Raw genomic sequence first — 15,254 nt, forward strand, 5'->3', positions numbered from 1 at the left:
ACACTTTGAAAACCATGACATAAAGAGAAAGCAGGGAAGACATTCCAGGACATACTCACCCTCTTACACATCTCACATTTCATTGTCCCTAAGTCCACCCCCTTCCAGGGCAGGAACCCCAGCTTCTTCCCCAAGGGCAAGGCACCTGCTTCCACCTCAGCCCAGCTCATTCTTTATAAATAAATAAATAAATAAATAAATAAATAAATAAATAAATAAATAAATAAATAAAAATTAAAAAACCTAGGGGCGCCTGTCAAAAATTAGGCGGCTCCGTCGGTTAAGCACCTGACTTCGGCTCAGGTCATGATCTCGCGGTCAGTGGGTTCGATCCCCGCACCCAGCTCTGTGCTGACAGCTCAGAACCTGGAGCCTGCTTTGGATTCTGTCTCCCTCTCTTTCTGCCCCTTCCCAGCTCACACTCTGTTCTCTCTGTCTCTCAAAAATGGACAAACGTTAAAAAAAACTTAAAAAAAAAGGTTTTTTTTCATTTAATGTTTATTTATTTTTGAAAGACAGAGACAGAGTGTGAGCAGGGGAGGGGCAGAGAGAGTGAGACACAGAAACCCAAGCAGGCTCCAGGCTCTTAGCTGTCAGCACAGGGAGGACATGGGGCTGGAACTCAACGAACTTTGAGATCATAACCTGAGCCGAAATTGGACACTTAACCGAATGAGCCACCCAGGCACCCCTCAGCCCAGCTCATTCTTAAGACAGAAGCTCAAAGTGGGTGGACTGGGCACTGCCAGCTAGTTAATCTTCCTTCGCAACATACTGGCGTTTTTACTAAGGGCTTCCTTAAGCTACAACTCCAGAGCTTGGTTCTAAGAGTGGGCTTTTCAGACTGCCTGTGAAGGGGTGAGCTACCCAGCACAGGAGAAAGAGCCCACAATAGGACACACGTGCTGAGTTCTGGTTCTGACTGCCTGTCACTGAGTTCTCTCCATGGAACTTGAGCATCACCCGCCCCTCTGTCCACTTCTCAGACCTGTCCCGGCATCAAATGACCTTGTGGACTTGAGCACCCCTTAGAACCAAGTACTGGGCCCCTGGGAGTCCGTCCCACCCCAGAGGCCCAGATATGCCCTGCGCAGGGCCAGTCCATCCCCGTGCCAATAAAAGTCCCTCTCTTCCAGGCAGACACCACCCACAGCCTAAGCTGTCTTGCCCGCTTCCTGCGCACCTGGTCGGGCGCACCTGTTGCGTACCCGGTGGCACGATGACCCTGGGCGCCGTCCACGCCCACCCCATCCCGGATTTTCTGCCTCTTCTCCCACCACCCGGAGTGGGACACGAAGGGTGGGCATTCAAACAACTGAGGTCTAGAAGCCGCGCCGAACCTTCCAGCCGCGACTCTCAGGAAATCACCGCGCCTGCGGCGGCGGGCCCACCCCTTCACTCTCCGCGTAGGAGGGAGCCGGCAGGCGGAGGCCACCCTCCCTGCGGGCCTGTGAGGTCGGCGGCCGTCTACGGTGCCCGCACCTCTGCGGAGGAGAGCCCACCATCTGCACAGGGTAGGAGGGCGATGCCTCGTCCTGGCCCGGAGCACCCCGGACGGTGCCCCCGGGGACGCGCGGAGACCGAGGGCACACGGCCAGCCGGCCTGCGGCGGCACAGTACCTGTGGCGGAAGAGCGGGCTGCCTCCCAGGAGTCTGCGGGGCTCGTTCTTGAGACTCCAAAACTCGCCGTCCAGGTAGCGGTGCAGGGACGAGTCCCCGAGCCCCGGGTCCGGAGCCGGCTCCATCGCGCCGCCCGGCCTCCGGCTTTGCCGCGGGAACCCTCGGGGGCCGTCTTCCCTCCGCGCCTCCTCCTCCGAGATGCCGGCACGTGCAGCCCGGAGCGCACGCCCTCTTATCCGCGCCGCCCGGGGGCGGTCTCCTCCCTCCGCAGCTTCTTGTCCCCTGCCCCAGCCCCACCCCTTCCCAGCCGGCCTTCCCGGGACACTGTTCCCTGAGCACGAGGGAGGAGCTGTCCAGAAAGTCGGGGCTCCTATGGTGGTCTCCTCTCGCCCTCCAGGAAGCTCAAAGTCCACCGCCTCGCCCTGGGGCTTTAGCTTCTACCGCCCATGCCATTTCAATTGTCCCCCCCAACCCCCCCCCCCGGTCTGGGGGTGCACCAGAAGCAAGTATTAGAACCCTAGAGAGGGAAACGGTCAGGTGGACGTGGGCACGGGAGTCCCGGCTGCTCAGAGCGGAGGCATTTTACTCAGCCGGCCTTGCGTGCCAGCCTCTTTGCCTGGCTCTCCGGGTCCGGTAAGGGTCTGGTCTACCTCTGGCCCCAACTCAGCTGCTGCTCGGCTCAAATCCCTGCCCCACCTCCCCAGCCCCAAAATGGGACCTTTTATAGTGACCTCTAATATGACTGTAATCTGGAGGTAGCCAGCCTGCAGCCGGTGCGGTCCAGAGCAGCTGGGAGACGCAGGCAGAGCAACACAACGGACAGGAACACGGAATTCCTCTCCCGGGACCCTCTTCTTGCGGTTGTGGGGCGTAGGAAAGGAATTACAACCTAAGTGGCGATTTTTCATCCCTTTCCTCTGGATAACTCTCATCTTGATTCTGTTTTTGTTTTATTTTTTTATTCTGAGAGACAGAAAGCACGTGCGAGTGGGGGAGGAGCAGAGAGAGAGAGAGAGAGAGAGAGAGAGAGAGAGAGAGAGTCCCAAGCAGGCACCACGTGCAGACTCCAACACTTAACCGACTGAGCCACTCTGGCGCCCCTATTCTTTTGAATACAAAGGAAATGTTAGCCCTTTCCTTCCAAAAATCACTCTGCAAGGGAGGGAACTGCTGGGGGTGTAGTGCAGCAGTTAGGAAGCTGTCTGCTGTCATTAGGTGAGTGGAGGTCATCTCTGTCAGCTTCCTGTGGCCGTGTGGCAAATTACCACACACTGAGTGGCTGAAGACAACACAGATGTATCTTCTTACAGTTCTGCAGGTCAGAAGTCAAAAATGGATCTTACAGGGCTGATCAAGGCCTTAGCAGAGCTTAACTCTGCTTCAGAGAAAAATCTCTTTCCTCATCTTTTCCAGCTTCTAGAAGCTACCTTCATCCGTTGGCTCCTATTCCCTTCCTTCCTCCATCTTCAAAGTGCATCACAAAAACCTCTGCTTCTACTGCTCATTCCCTTCTTCTGATTTGACTTTCTTGCCTCCCTCTTACAAGGACGCTTGTGATTGCATTGAGCCCGCCCAAATAATCGCATGAAGATAATCTCTATCTTAAAATCAGACACTTAAAATCACACCTGTAGCATCCCTTTTCCCATGTGAGGTAGCATACAGGTTCTGAGGATTAGGACATGAATATCTTTGGCAGGCCTTTTTAAAACAATTTTTTTTTCTTTTTTTTTTCTTTTTCAGAGAGAGAGAGACAGAGAGAGTACAAGCAGGGGAGTGACAGAGAGAGAGGGAGGTACAGAATCTGAAGCAGGCTCCAAGCTCTGAGTTGTCAGCACGGACTCTGATGTGGGGCTCGAACTCATGAACCGTGAGATCATGACTTGAGCCGAAGTCGACTGCTTAACAACTGAGCCACCCAGGCGCCCTAAAATTTTTAAGTTTATTTATTTATTTAGAGAGAGAGAGTGTGAGCAGGGGAGGGGCACAGAGAGAGGAAGAGAGAGAATCCAAGCAGTCTCTGTGCTGCCACCGCAGACCCCGATGCGGGGGCTCGATCCCACAAACCTCGAGATCATGACCTGAGCCGAGATCAAGAGTCGGACGCTTAACCGACTGAGCCACCCAGGTGCCCCTGGCGGGCCTGTATTCTGTCCGACACCACATCTGTGCAGCCCCAGGTAACAATACCCAAGCAAATGTGATGAAGAAGGGGCATTGTTTTTCTCATATAATTCGAGGGCTGGAGGTAGGAGAGTGCCCAGGGCTAGTTCAGTAGCTCTACTCAGGGACCGTGTTTTCTTTCCATCTTTTTGTTCTACTATCCTTTTTCAGTGTGTTATCTTTGTCTTTTTTTTTTTTTAATTTATCTCCCCTCATATCTTATCTCCTCTATCCATTGTTTGGATGTAGCAGCTCCCAACAACACATAGTGCCAAGCAGAAATTGGCGGGGGGGGGGGGGGGGGGGGGGGGGTGAGGGGCGTTTCCTTCTATATCAGTCAGGATAGGATAGTGGTAAGAAACAACCCCCAAGCCATTCCAGGTGTGCAGTGGTTGCAAACCACCCCCAAACGTTAGGGTTTATAAAGATAAGTGGTTATTTCTCACCCACGCCACATGAGGGTTCTGTTCCACGGTCCCTCCTTCCAGATCCCAGCAGACACAACAGCCACCATTGTGTGACCACACAGGCTCTTAAAGCTTCCAGCTCTCAAGGACACGTGTAACTTCCACTCACAATCCACTGGCCAAGGCAGTTCACTCTAACTGTATAGGAGAAAGAAGTACCATTCTGGCCATACTCAGAAAGCCAACACCCAAAATAATCCGCAAGCAGCACTAATAACTACTAAATCTACCCTCTTTGCCCACTAGGGACTACTAAACCTAGCTAAATATTTGTCTCACTCTTCCTTCCACAGGCAAGATATACTCTTCACTCCTTAAAAGAGGCAACCAAATTCCCATTCTGTCACAACATCAAGTCCTAAGCCAGTGGGGGATGCCCAGTGGCTCTCCCTCAAGTCAGGGTGTGGTTCCTCTTGATTCAGAGATCTATAAGCTAAAAACAAGTTACTAAGCGCATGTAGATTGAGTGAGGGGGAAAAAAAAACCACAACCTTTGTTGTTTGTTTGTTTGTTTTGGCTTAGTGTTGTAAGCCACTAAGATTTTTTGGAGCATTGTTTGCTACCCCACTACAATCTAGTCTAGCCTCAAAGCTACTGGAAGAACGTTGCTGCTGAAATTTAAAAAAAAAAAAATATATATATATATATATATATATATATATATATATATTTGGTTGGTTAAGCATCTGACTTGATTTCAGCTCAGGTCATGATCTCATAGTGTGTATATATATATATATATATATATTCACACACACATACACACACGCATGCACACACACACACACTGACTTAGGGACTGGGAGGGGCAGTGAGGATGCTGTTAACCAAAGCTGAACAGAAGGAAGTTCATGTCACACACAAAGTGGCAAACATTTGATAAAACTGTGCCCAACAGACCTCATTGCTCCCGGCGGAGAAGATGCTAAAAAGACAATGTTAGCATTGCTTGCTGGCTGCTGTTGGCTGTGTTTGACAAGCTATAATAAGAAAGAGATGAACTTAGAAAGAACTGAGCAGTTTGCAAGCAGCGATGAAACGGAATAGAGAGTCCACAAATCCAGGGATGTTCAGAGTTGGAAAAGGCAATGGCTCTCCAAGTTCTATCAGTAAAAGATAAAACAGAAAGAAGTGTTTTGAGCAATAAAGGCCAATTAAAACTCAGGAAACTCTAGATCTACCCTTTAGCCTCTTGTGGCAAGAGTCTGACCTATACCCCTGTTAACACTTCTGGATGGATTTTTGGGGTTCCCAGCAAGTCACCTATTACTCTGGGGCCTGTTGGACCAAGCAACCCCCATCTGAAGAATCACTAGCATGGCATCAGAGTACGAGAGTAGGTCAAATTGCCCATGGGCTTGATAAGGCGCCCCAAAGTGATGAGCACCAATCTGTTCACACAGCACACCTGCTCCAGGGAACAGAAAAGAGTTACCCTCTCAGGTGCCCAAAGTGGGGAGAATCAACAGCACTTGGCAACCAGCCCTAAGGAATCTTTCAAGGAAACTGAATCTGGGAAGGAATTTGGCAGGGAAGGTTGTCAAAGAAATGACCCGGTAGAATTGCCCTTAGGCCTCCTGGTCTTAACTGGGCCCTATGCCCACTGTATTGTTTCCCATGGCTGCCTTAACAAATTACCATGAACTGGGTGGCCGAAAACAACAGATATTTTTTCTTATTCTTTCATGGTCCTGGAAGCCAGTAGTTGGAAATCAAGGTGTCAGCAATGTGCCCTGTTCCTTCTGAAGACTCCAAGAAAGAATCCTTCCTTGCCTCTTGCTAGATTCTGGTGGCTCCTGACAGTCCTTGGCTTATAGCTGCCTCCACAGTCACATGACCTTCTTCCCTGAGTCTTCAAATCTCCCTCTCCTTATTGAGGACATCAGTTAGGACCGACCCTGATCCAGTATGACCTCATCTTAACTTGACTACATCTGCAAAGACCCTATTTCCATATAAGGTCACATTCTGAGGTTCCTGGTGGACATGAACTTTTGAGGAACACTATTCAACCCTGCGTCCCCATCCAAAACCAATCACTAAAAATACGATAAAGCAATGGAAGGAAATGACCACTATCAGTTCAAATAACTGTTTTTCACATTGGCTGCACATTAGAGTAACCTTGGGTTTTTAAAAATTGCTCAGTAGTGCAGACGCACTAAATAAATAAATAAATCCAATTTCTAGAGGCAGAGCCTAGGCGTCTGTATTTTTAAACCCCTGCCCCAAAGGTGATTCTAATGTGAAGCCATTGGCTTAAGCCGGTGGTTCACAGCCTTGCTGCACAGCAGACCGTTACGTGGTTAGGACAATTGGGAAAAATTAAACAAGATGGATGAAATAATATTATTGTATCATTGTTAATTTCCTGGTTTTGCTAATTGTACTGTAGATATGTAAGTGAATGTTCTTGTTTCTAAGCAGGCACATTGGGGGCCCCTGGGTGGCTCGGTTGGTTAAGCATCTGACTCTTGATTTCAGCTCAGGTCACGATCTCACAGTTTGTGAGTTTTTGAGCTCTGTGTTAGGCTCTGCACTGATGGTGTGGAGCCTGCTTGGGATTCTCTCTCTCTCCCTCTCTCTCTCTCCCCCTTCCATGCTTGCACACTCTCTCTCAAAATAAATAAACTTTAAAAAAAGGAATGCAAATTGAAGTATTTAGGGGTAAAATGGCAACTTTCTCTAAATGTCAGGGAAAAAACTGTGTATATATTATATAAACACACATATGCATATATGTAGGTACTATACACACACACACACACACAAAGAGAGAGAGAGAGAGAGAGAGAGAGAGAGAGAGAAAGAGAGGAGGGAAAGGAGGGAGGGACGGAGAAGACATAAAATGTTGTCCCCCTAAAGTATAATACTAAGCAAAATAAGTCAGAGTCATGTATGATCTCACTCATGTGCAATTTAAGAAACAAAACAAATGATCAAAGGAAAAAGAGAGAGAGAGAGAAATCAAAAAACAGACTCTTAACTATAGAGAACAAACTGATGGTTTCCAGAGGGGAGGTGGGTGAAGGGATAGGGGAATGGGGAATGGGGACTAAAGAGCACATCAGGATGAAAAAAAAATGGGGTCCCCTCGGACCGTCTAAAAGAACCAGGACTTTCTCAGTTATCAATAATAAAACTCAATTTGAACTCTCTTCAGCGAAATGGAAGTGCATCGGTTCACAAAATTTAAGGAAGGCTTGGACACCCTAACTGGGGAAGGACAGGAGCGTGGCTGGTATCAGAAACAGCTGGGACTGGCTACTCCAAGTCCACCAGCGCTCTCTTCTCCTTCTTCCTCTTCCCCACCCCCCGCCTCCCCCTGCACAGCAGCCCACTCCTCAGGGCAGCTCTGAGTCCTTTATCAGGCAGCAGAAGGCTGGGGCAAGAGCCAGGGTCCCCACAGCTGGGCCTCAGGGAAGGCCCAGGGAAATGAAGGGAGCCAGCGGCACGGTCCTCGCAGAAAGATGCACTGGTCCACAGTGGACTGGGGGTGGCATCTGGGGTTGTGTCCGGGGGCTACCCTATAGCCCTAGACCCTCCACGCAAGAGGGAGGCCATATACTGCTGCTGGGCGTACTCTGTGCTGCCCCCAGACCCTTGGCTCTTGTTTGAGAGGTGGGCCCTCGGCTAGAACATGTAAAGAGTATTCCCACATGCGGTCGCTCCTTGGATCTTGACATGGCCGTGTCTCCTCTAGCTCCTTCTGCAGAGGAGGGACCGTCATGTTAGCCGACTGGCCCAAGGGCATGCTGCTCTCTGAGCAGAGGACCCAGGGCTCTTAGATATACCCTATATCACACTACGCCAACAGGACTCACCCCAGGGCCTCGGTGAATTTTCTGGATGCCGCTTTCATGGACACCTAGGGCAAGAACTTTACGATCCAGGGCTCAGGGTTCTGTGGTGAGGCACAGACTGTTCTCAGGGGACTTCAGTTTGTTTTCCAGAAATCATGGAACCATAAAGTGTCAGCACGGGGGGCACCCTGGATCTTGTCCAGACAGTCCTCTCTTTTTAGATGAGGACACTGCAGGGCATGGCTTCTAATGGAGGAGTCTGGCCACTTTGCTAAGGTTTGAGGAGGGAAATGAGGCAACTTGGGAAACTGATTTACAGTGTCCCCCATGCTGCCCAGTACTCCCCGGTCTGACGACTTTGGGAAATCCAGTAACGGTAATAGCTCAGATTTATCTGGCCCTTGCCTCCCCTGCCTATGCAGAACCATGGCCCCTCCCTCTTATCTTGCCAAGGTTTCTGGGAGCATTGAGGAATCTCTCCCATGTGACCAGGAGCAGCTGTGCCACCTCCCCCACGGGACACTCTCTGACCCGACATGGAGCCCCAGGGTGGTGTGTGGAGAAGGGACCCAGGTGACATGGCTTCCCTTTATGTCATCATTTCGTGAACAGGGCCCTCAAGCATAGCCTGCAATGGGGAAACTGGCAGCTTATACTTCCTGCCTGTCTTGCCTCAGGAGCTAGACATGTGTCCAGGAGTAGGGAAGACACAGATTCCAAAAATCACCACCACACTGTCCTCAGGAGTGCCCTCCCTTCTAAAGACCCATGGCTTCATTACAGACTCACCTCTGATGAGCCTGCCTCCTTTTTCCCCAGGATAAAGTCTGCAAACAGACTCGATGGGCTTACTGTAGGCTCCACCACCTTGCCGAGCACGGTGGCACACGTTGGGAATGCCCACGGCAGGCAGTCTGACATCAGGGGCTCTGGGCTTGACTCCCATGGATCCTCACTTTTGGAAGCAATCAGGCTGTGAACTGTCATGGTGCCTTTCCCTGGCTCCCCAGAGCGAGACCAGCCAGTTTTGAGGCCAGCTGGATTTAAAAAAAAATTTTGTTTTCAATGTTTATTTATTTTTGAGAGAGAGAGAGAGAGAGAGAGACAGAGCATGAGCAAGGGAGGGAGAGCAGAGAGAGACAGAGAGACACAGAAGAGCTCCAGGCTCTGCCCCTGTCAGCACAGAGCCTGATGCGGGGCTCGAACTCACAAACTGCGAGATCATGACCCGAGCGAAAGTCGGATGCTTAACTGACTGAGCCATCCAGGTGCCCCGAGGCCAGCTGGATTTTTCATATCCCTCCTCCAAGAGACAAAGTCCTGGTCCAAGGCAGAGAGCGCTGCCCTATGTGAAGTCCATGGATTCCCCACACTGAGGATTTTCTCTGTGTGTTCCATGCAAGGGATTGCCAGATGTACTACGGATTAAAAAGCAAGTGAGGAACAATATGCGAATTCTGCCATCGTTTGTATAATAGGAGGAATGTGTACATTGTACATTTATATTTTCCAAAAGAAATAAGGATACACCAAAAGCTAATAAAATGTTGCAGATGTTGCCTATAGGAGGTGGGAGGGAATAGAGATGGAAAGTAAACTTCTCTGAATACACCTTGTTTTATAATGTTGACTTTGGAATTTGGTAAATATTTACATAACTTTAAAATCTAGGGGCCCCTGGGTGGCTCAGTCAGTTAAGTGTCCGACTCTTGATTTCAGCTCAGGTCACCATCTCATGGTTGGTGAGATAGAGTCCCACCTCGGGCTCTGCACTGACAGCATGGAGCCTGCTTGGAGTCTCTCTCTCCCTCTCTCTCTGCCCGTCCTCCACTCACATACTCTTACTCTCTCAAAATAAATAAATAACCATTAAAAGAAAACACTAAATCTAACAGGAAAAAAAAAAGTCGCTAAAAATCAAAAGCAAACTGAAACAAATTTATGCAATTCCATTCCATTGTGGCATAACCACAGGAGAAAAATTATTTCAGTTAACCTTACATTCATTACTTTGACTGTATAGCCCACTAGGAAGATAGCCCAATAAAGGCAAAAGAACGACAGTTGAGCCTTGAACAACACAGGGGTTAGTGATGTAGTGCATCAACATGCAAAGGCAAAGGGACTGCAAAGATACAAGGATACAAGATGACAGTACGAGGGTGACTGTAGGGACAGTGACCGCAAAAGTAGCAGGCCAGACAGAAAGCCTTATATGATAGAAATACAACTTAGGTAAATGCTGCAAAGGCTGAGTAGCCTCTTAAGGTTGAAGTGTGTCTGGTAACATTACCTTCCCCCTTAGCCCAGGCATTATTAATTCAGGGAGATTACATCCACAAACCCAAACCTAACATTCAAAGTCTCATGTTCTGGGACAGGCCTGGGTGGCTCAGTGGGTTAAGTGTCCGACTTCAGCTCAGGTCATGATCTCATGGCTCGTCGGTTCAAGCCCCACATTAGGCTCTGTGCTGACAACTCAGAGCCTGGAGCCTGCTTCGGATTCTGTGACTCCCTCTCTCTCTGCTCCTTCCCCCTCACGTTCTGTCTCTCTCACTCTCAAAAAATGAATAAACTTAAAAAAAAAAAAAGAAAAAAAAAGTCTTATGTTCTTATAAGGATTCTATCTGCCCAGAAGCTGCACCATCCAGGAGACCAATCCCTGATCCCTAAGTAACTCCAATGTTTTCCTTTTCCCTTTTTTTTTTTTAGGTTTATTTTTTAGAGAGAGAGAAAGAGAGAGAGAGAGCATGAGCACGAGCAGGGGAGGGGCAGAGAGAGGGAGAGAGAGAGAATCCCAAGCAGGCTCTGCACTATCAGCACAGAGCCCAATGTGGGGCTCAGACTCACCAACTTTGAGATCATGATCTGAGCAGAAATCAAGAGTCGGACGCTTAACCGACTGAGCCACCCAGGCACCCCTCTTTTCCCCTTTAAAAAATGTTTCTCTTCATTGTTCATTTTGTATAAAAACTTGCCACTTTCTCACATGCCTCACCATTCTCTGCACTCTTGAGAATGGAGACCGGCTGCTTAATGGAGTGTTAAATAAAGGCCAGATGGTCTAAACTGTCTTCATTTTAACACCACATACGTGTGAAAATGGAGCATCTGGTAAACCAGGCGACAAGTAACTCATGGTATCACTTTCGTTTCCTCATGCCGTTCCTTTGTCTCCAAAAGGACAAGCTACGGGACCCAATTCAGACGGCGACACACGGACAAGAATTGTGTCAGTGCTCAGCTGCGTACACATCTGTCAGGACTGTCTCTGAAACGGATGTTTTGAAGTCACCGAGTCTGAGCCTTGATTTAGCTCTTTTCTCTAGCTTGGGAAGTGTCCAGCTCTTTGAAGGGACGGAAGCAAACCCAGTCTGAACAAGAATACCAACTGGTCACCAATTTCATGAGAGGACAGAATTGCTGTCCCGAAAGTGCAGATGTTATAAAATAACAGAGGCTATTAATGCTAATGAAATTCTAAGCTTATGCTCAAAGATGCAGATCACCCCATGGTATAATAAAAAATTTGTCTGGTCTCAACCTGGGTTCCTGGCAGATCCTCAGAAACTTTTGAAACTCCTAAGTGACAGGAATCTTCGTTATGTTGATGAGGTGACCCTTGATGGGTCTCTGGATAGCTTCAGGATGGGGGCTGGTCAGCAGAAAGATAAACCAATTGATTAGAAATTTGGGGCTTTGAGTCACAGGTTATGAAGCCAGTCCTCCCAACCTTAGGAGAGAGGAGGGTGATTGGGAGATGGACTTCACCCATACGGCCAGTGATTTAATCAATCATTCTTACATAATGAAACTCCAGGAAAAACCCAGAACACTGAAGCTCAGTGGAGATTCCTCGTTGGTTAGCACATTGCTGTGCCACAAAAATAATGTACCTGACTCTGGGGAGAGAGGGCATGGAAGGGCCATGTCCAGGACTTTCCCAGACCTCACCCTGTATGTATTTTATAATAAAACCGTAGGGATGCCTGGGTGCCCCTGACTGAGGCAAACTGGGTGGCTCAGTCAATTAAGTGTCCGACTTCGGCTCAGGTCATGATCTCATGGTTCACAAGTTCGAGCCCCGCATCAGGCTCTGCGCTGACAGCTCAGAGCCTGGAATCTGCTTTGGATTCTGTCTTTCCCTCTCTCTCTCTCTCTCTCAGAAAAATCATAATAAAACTGTAATTGTAAGTTTCCTGAGTTCTGTCATTCTAGTGAATTATCAAGGTTATGGGAACCCCTGAATTTGTAGCCAATCAGTCAGAAGTGTGGGTGGCTGAGAACCTCTGGCACTTGAGGCTGGCATCAGAAGTAAAGGTAGTCTCATAGTCTTTTAAGGTTTCTGGATCCAATTCCAACATGGCAAGGGGGGGATCCTCTCCCCCCTCTTCCACCACAACACCAAACAATTTCCAGACACCAGCAGGGTATCAGAAAAGTCAACTTAATTCTTAACACTATCTACCCAGATGTGACATGAGATTCCACAGGCTAAAGTTTCAGTCTTACAAGACTGTTTCCCACACCCACTTCAGATACCAGTCACAAGCCCTAGGTTGTTACCTGTGCTTCTAACTAACCAGCTACAGATTGGAGGTTCCAACCACCTCCTCCTTGGGTTTGATTAATTTGCTAGAGCAGCTCACAGAACTCAGGGAAACTCTTACTCACGTTTACCACTTTACTGAAGGTTATGATAAAGAATATGAACCAACAGCCGGACGAAGGGATACAGAGGGCAAGGTCCCAAACACAGGAGCTTCTGTCCTCATGGAGCTTGGTGCCATTTGGCTGCACATGGAAGCAGTCTGGTTCCTGAAGTGTGGACACTCTCTGGAAAAAAAAAAAAAAAAAAAAAGACCAAAAGCTGCCCTCTTGGTTTTATATGGAGGCTTCATTACACAGTCATGATTGACTAAGTCTTAGGCATTGGCTGATTTTAACCTTCAGCCCCTCCCCTCTCCTGAGGTTGGGGCTGATGGGTGATGGTGGGATGGACTGAAAGTTCAAACCCTCCAATCACATAGTTGATGGTGGAAACCAGCTCCCATCCTTAGGTGCTTTCCAAAAGCCACCTCATTAACAGAACAAAAGACACCCTTACTATCTTCCTCATTTTCTCAAGGAAATCACAAAGGTTTTGTGAACTGAAAGCTAGACACTGCAGAAGACCAAATATACATGAGAAATATATACATATTTGACCACAGAGGCATCTTCTGAAGTCACAACCCACTCTCAGAAAAAAAACATTTTCCAAGAAAGGATTCTACAGCTCTCTTCCTAGGTATCAACTTTATTCTTAATATTCCACAGTCTCTTAAAAGACTCAGGAGTTTGCTGTAACTACTCTAATTATAAATCTCCAATCTTATATGATGTTTCAGCAACACATCTAATACTACTACTCTAAGTTGCTCTAGATTCCCAGAGGAAGAAAGATATATGTGTATCTGTGACATGTTCATATGTCAGAGGCAAAACCTAGAGAAAAATAATCCTTTTTCTTTTCTAAACAGAGCACTAACTTTGATATAATGTGACAATCCAAGAGTTCAGGAATTAAGTGGAAAACCTTATGAGGTTATAGGATAGCAGAAGCCAGAGAAACACGAAGACAAGGAGGCAGATTTCTTTTTTCATTTTACAGATCAGGAAACCGAGAGCCAGATTAAGAATGTGAGTCATTTGCCCATTTGCTAATCGTTGAGAAAGTTGGGGCTGGAGCTCATCCCCTGATGTGGCCCGGCATCCCTCCTCCAGTAAGCTTGGGGATTATGATATTGAAATAACAAGTCACTGAAAACCCAAATACAAATACTTTACCTATTGGCCTTCCTAAACATTTAGAGAATCTATTAGTCAACTTACATATTAGCAGTTTAGTGTCGAAATTATTAGGAAAGTTTTAAAGAAAGAGAAAGTTGTAACTGCACATTTCTTTTTTTTTTTTTTAAATTTTTTTTTTTTTTTTTTTTTCAACGTTTATTTATTTTTGGGACAGAGAGAGACAGAGCATGAACGGGGGAGGGGCAGAGAGAGAGGGAGACACAGAATCGGAAACAGGCTCCAGGCTCTGAGCCATCAGCCCAGAGCCTGACGCGGGGCTCGAACTCCCGGACCGCGAGATCGTGACCTGGCTGAAGTCGGACGCTTAACCGACTGCGCCACCCAGGCGCCCCTGTAACTGCACATTTCTGCCCCTGAAGTGGGATATGTGTACTTTACACATAACCAGACTTGCTGCTCCCAAAAGGCCCAATTACTATCATGATCAAGTACAAACTCCTTAATCTAGCACTCAAAATTTAATATCAAATTATCAAACTAGTCTTTCAAAAAGAATCTTCACTACTCTTAAATAGGAGTCCTCAAGGGTGATCTTTCAGTAACCCTGGTCTACACCGAGAATGACCTCCTCCAGGATCTCCCCCAGTCCTGCCTCCTTTTGCCCCTCCTGCCCCTTTCCTTGGCTTTGGAGTTTGTCCCCACCTCACCTTCACCCCACCCCAAGTAGGCCGTAGGCCACACCTGAGTGGAGGAAAAAAGACCCCTGACCATGTAGCCTGTGCTGTCCACGGACACCCCAGCCCTCCTTGGCTGGGCTATGGCTAATGTGGCAGTTTAGGGGGATTTGGGCAATTTGTGAAGCCCTCAGAGCTCATTTATTCTTTGTAATAGAATCGCTCTGAGCAGATTGCCACTGTGGAAGGCAAAAGTCTAACCCAACAAAACCCTTAAACCTTGTGTGCAGAGGTCATGAGAAACTTCCAAAGCCACTGATTTTAAAAATGCTACTATAGTGAAGGAGAGATCCACCCCGTTTCAAGGCCCAATTCAAGCTCCACCTTCCCTATGAAGTTTTATGAGACAGACAGGTCCATTTCCCCTCTCTCCTCTGGATCCCCTAGCAGATAATCTGAACACTAATATGGCACTTAATACATGTGTATGCCACCTTTAAATGGTTTTATATGACTGCATCCTCATCTCCCAGACAAAGCCACAAGTTTTCTTAAGGATCTGTTGGAGTTAGACAAGGTTGAAATTGGGTATAAATCCAGTGGCACCCGGTATATGATGGCTGCTCAATCAACATTTCCTAATTGATGACTGAGCCACTATCACTCGCCAACTGAAAAGCTGAATGAGTGCAACATCTGTTAATTCCTGTGACGGTTAGCAGAACCTAACATTG

This window comes from Lynx rufus, unplaced genomic scaffold, assembly GCF_022079265.1.
Source record: "Lynx rufus isolate CCGP_SWC_20201006 ecotype Redwood Valley unplaced genomic scaffold, mLynRuf1.p SCAF_8, whole genome shotgun sequence".
Taxonomy (NCBI): Eukaryota; Metazoa; Chordata; class Mammalia; order Carnivora; family Felidae; genus Lynx; species Lynx rufus.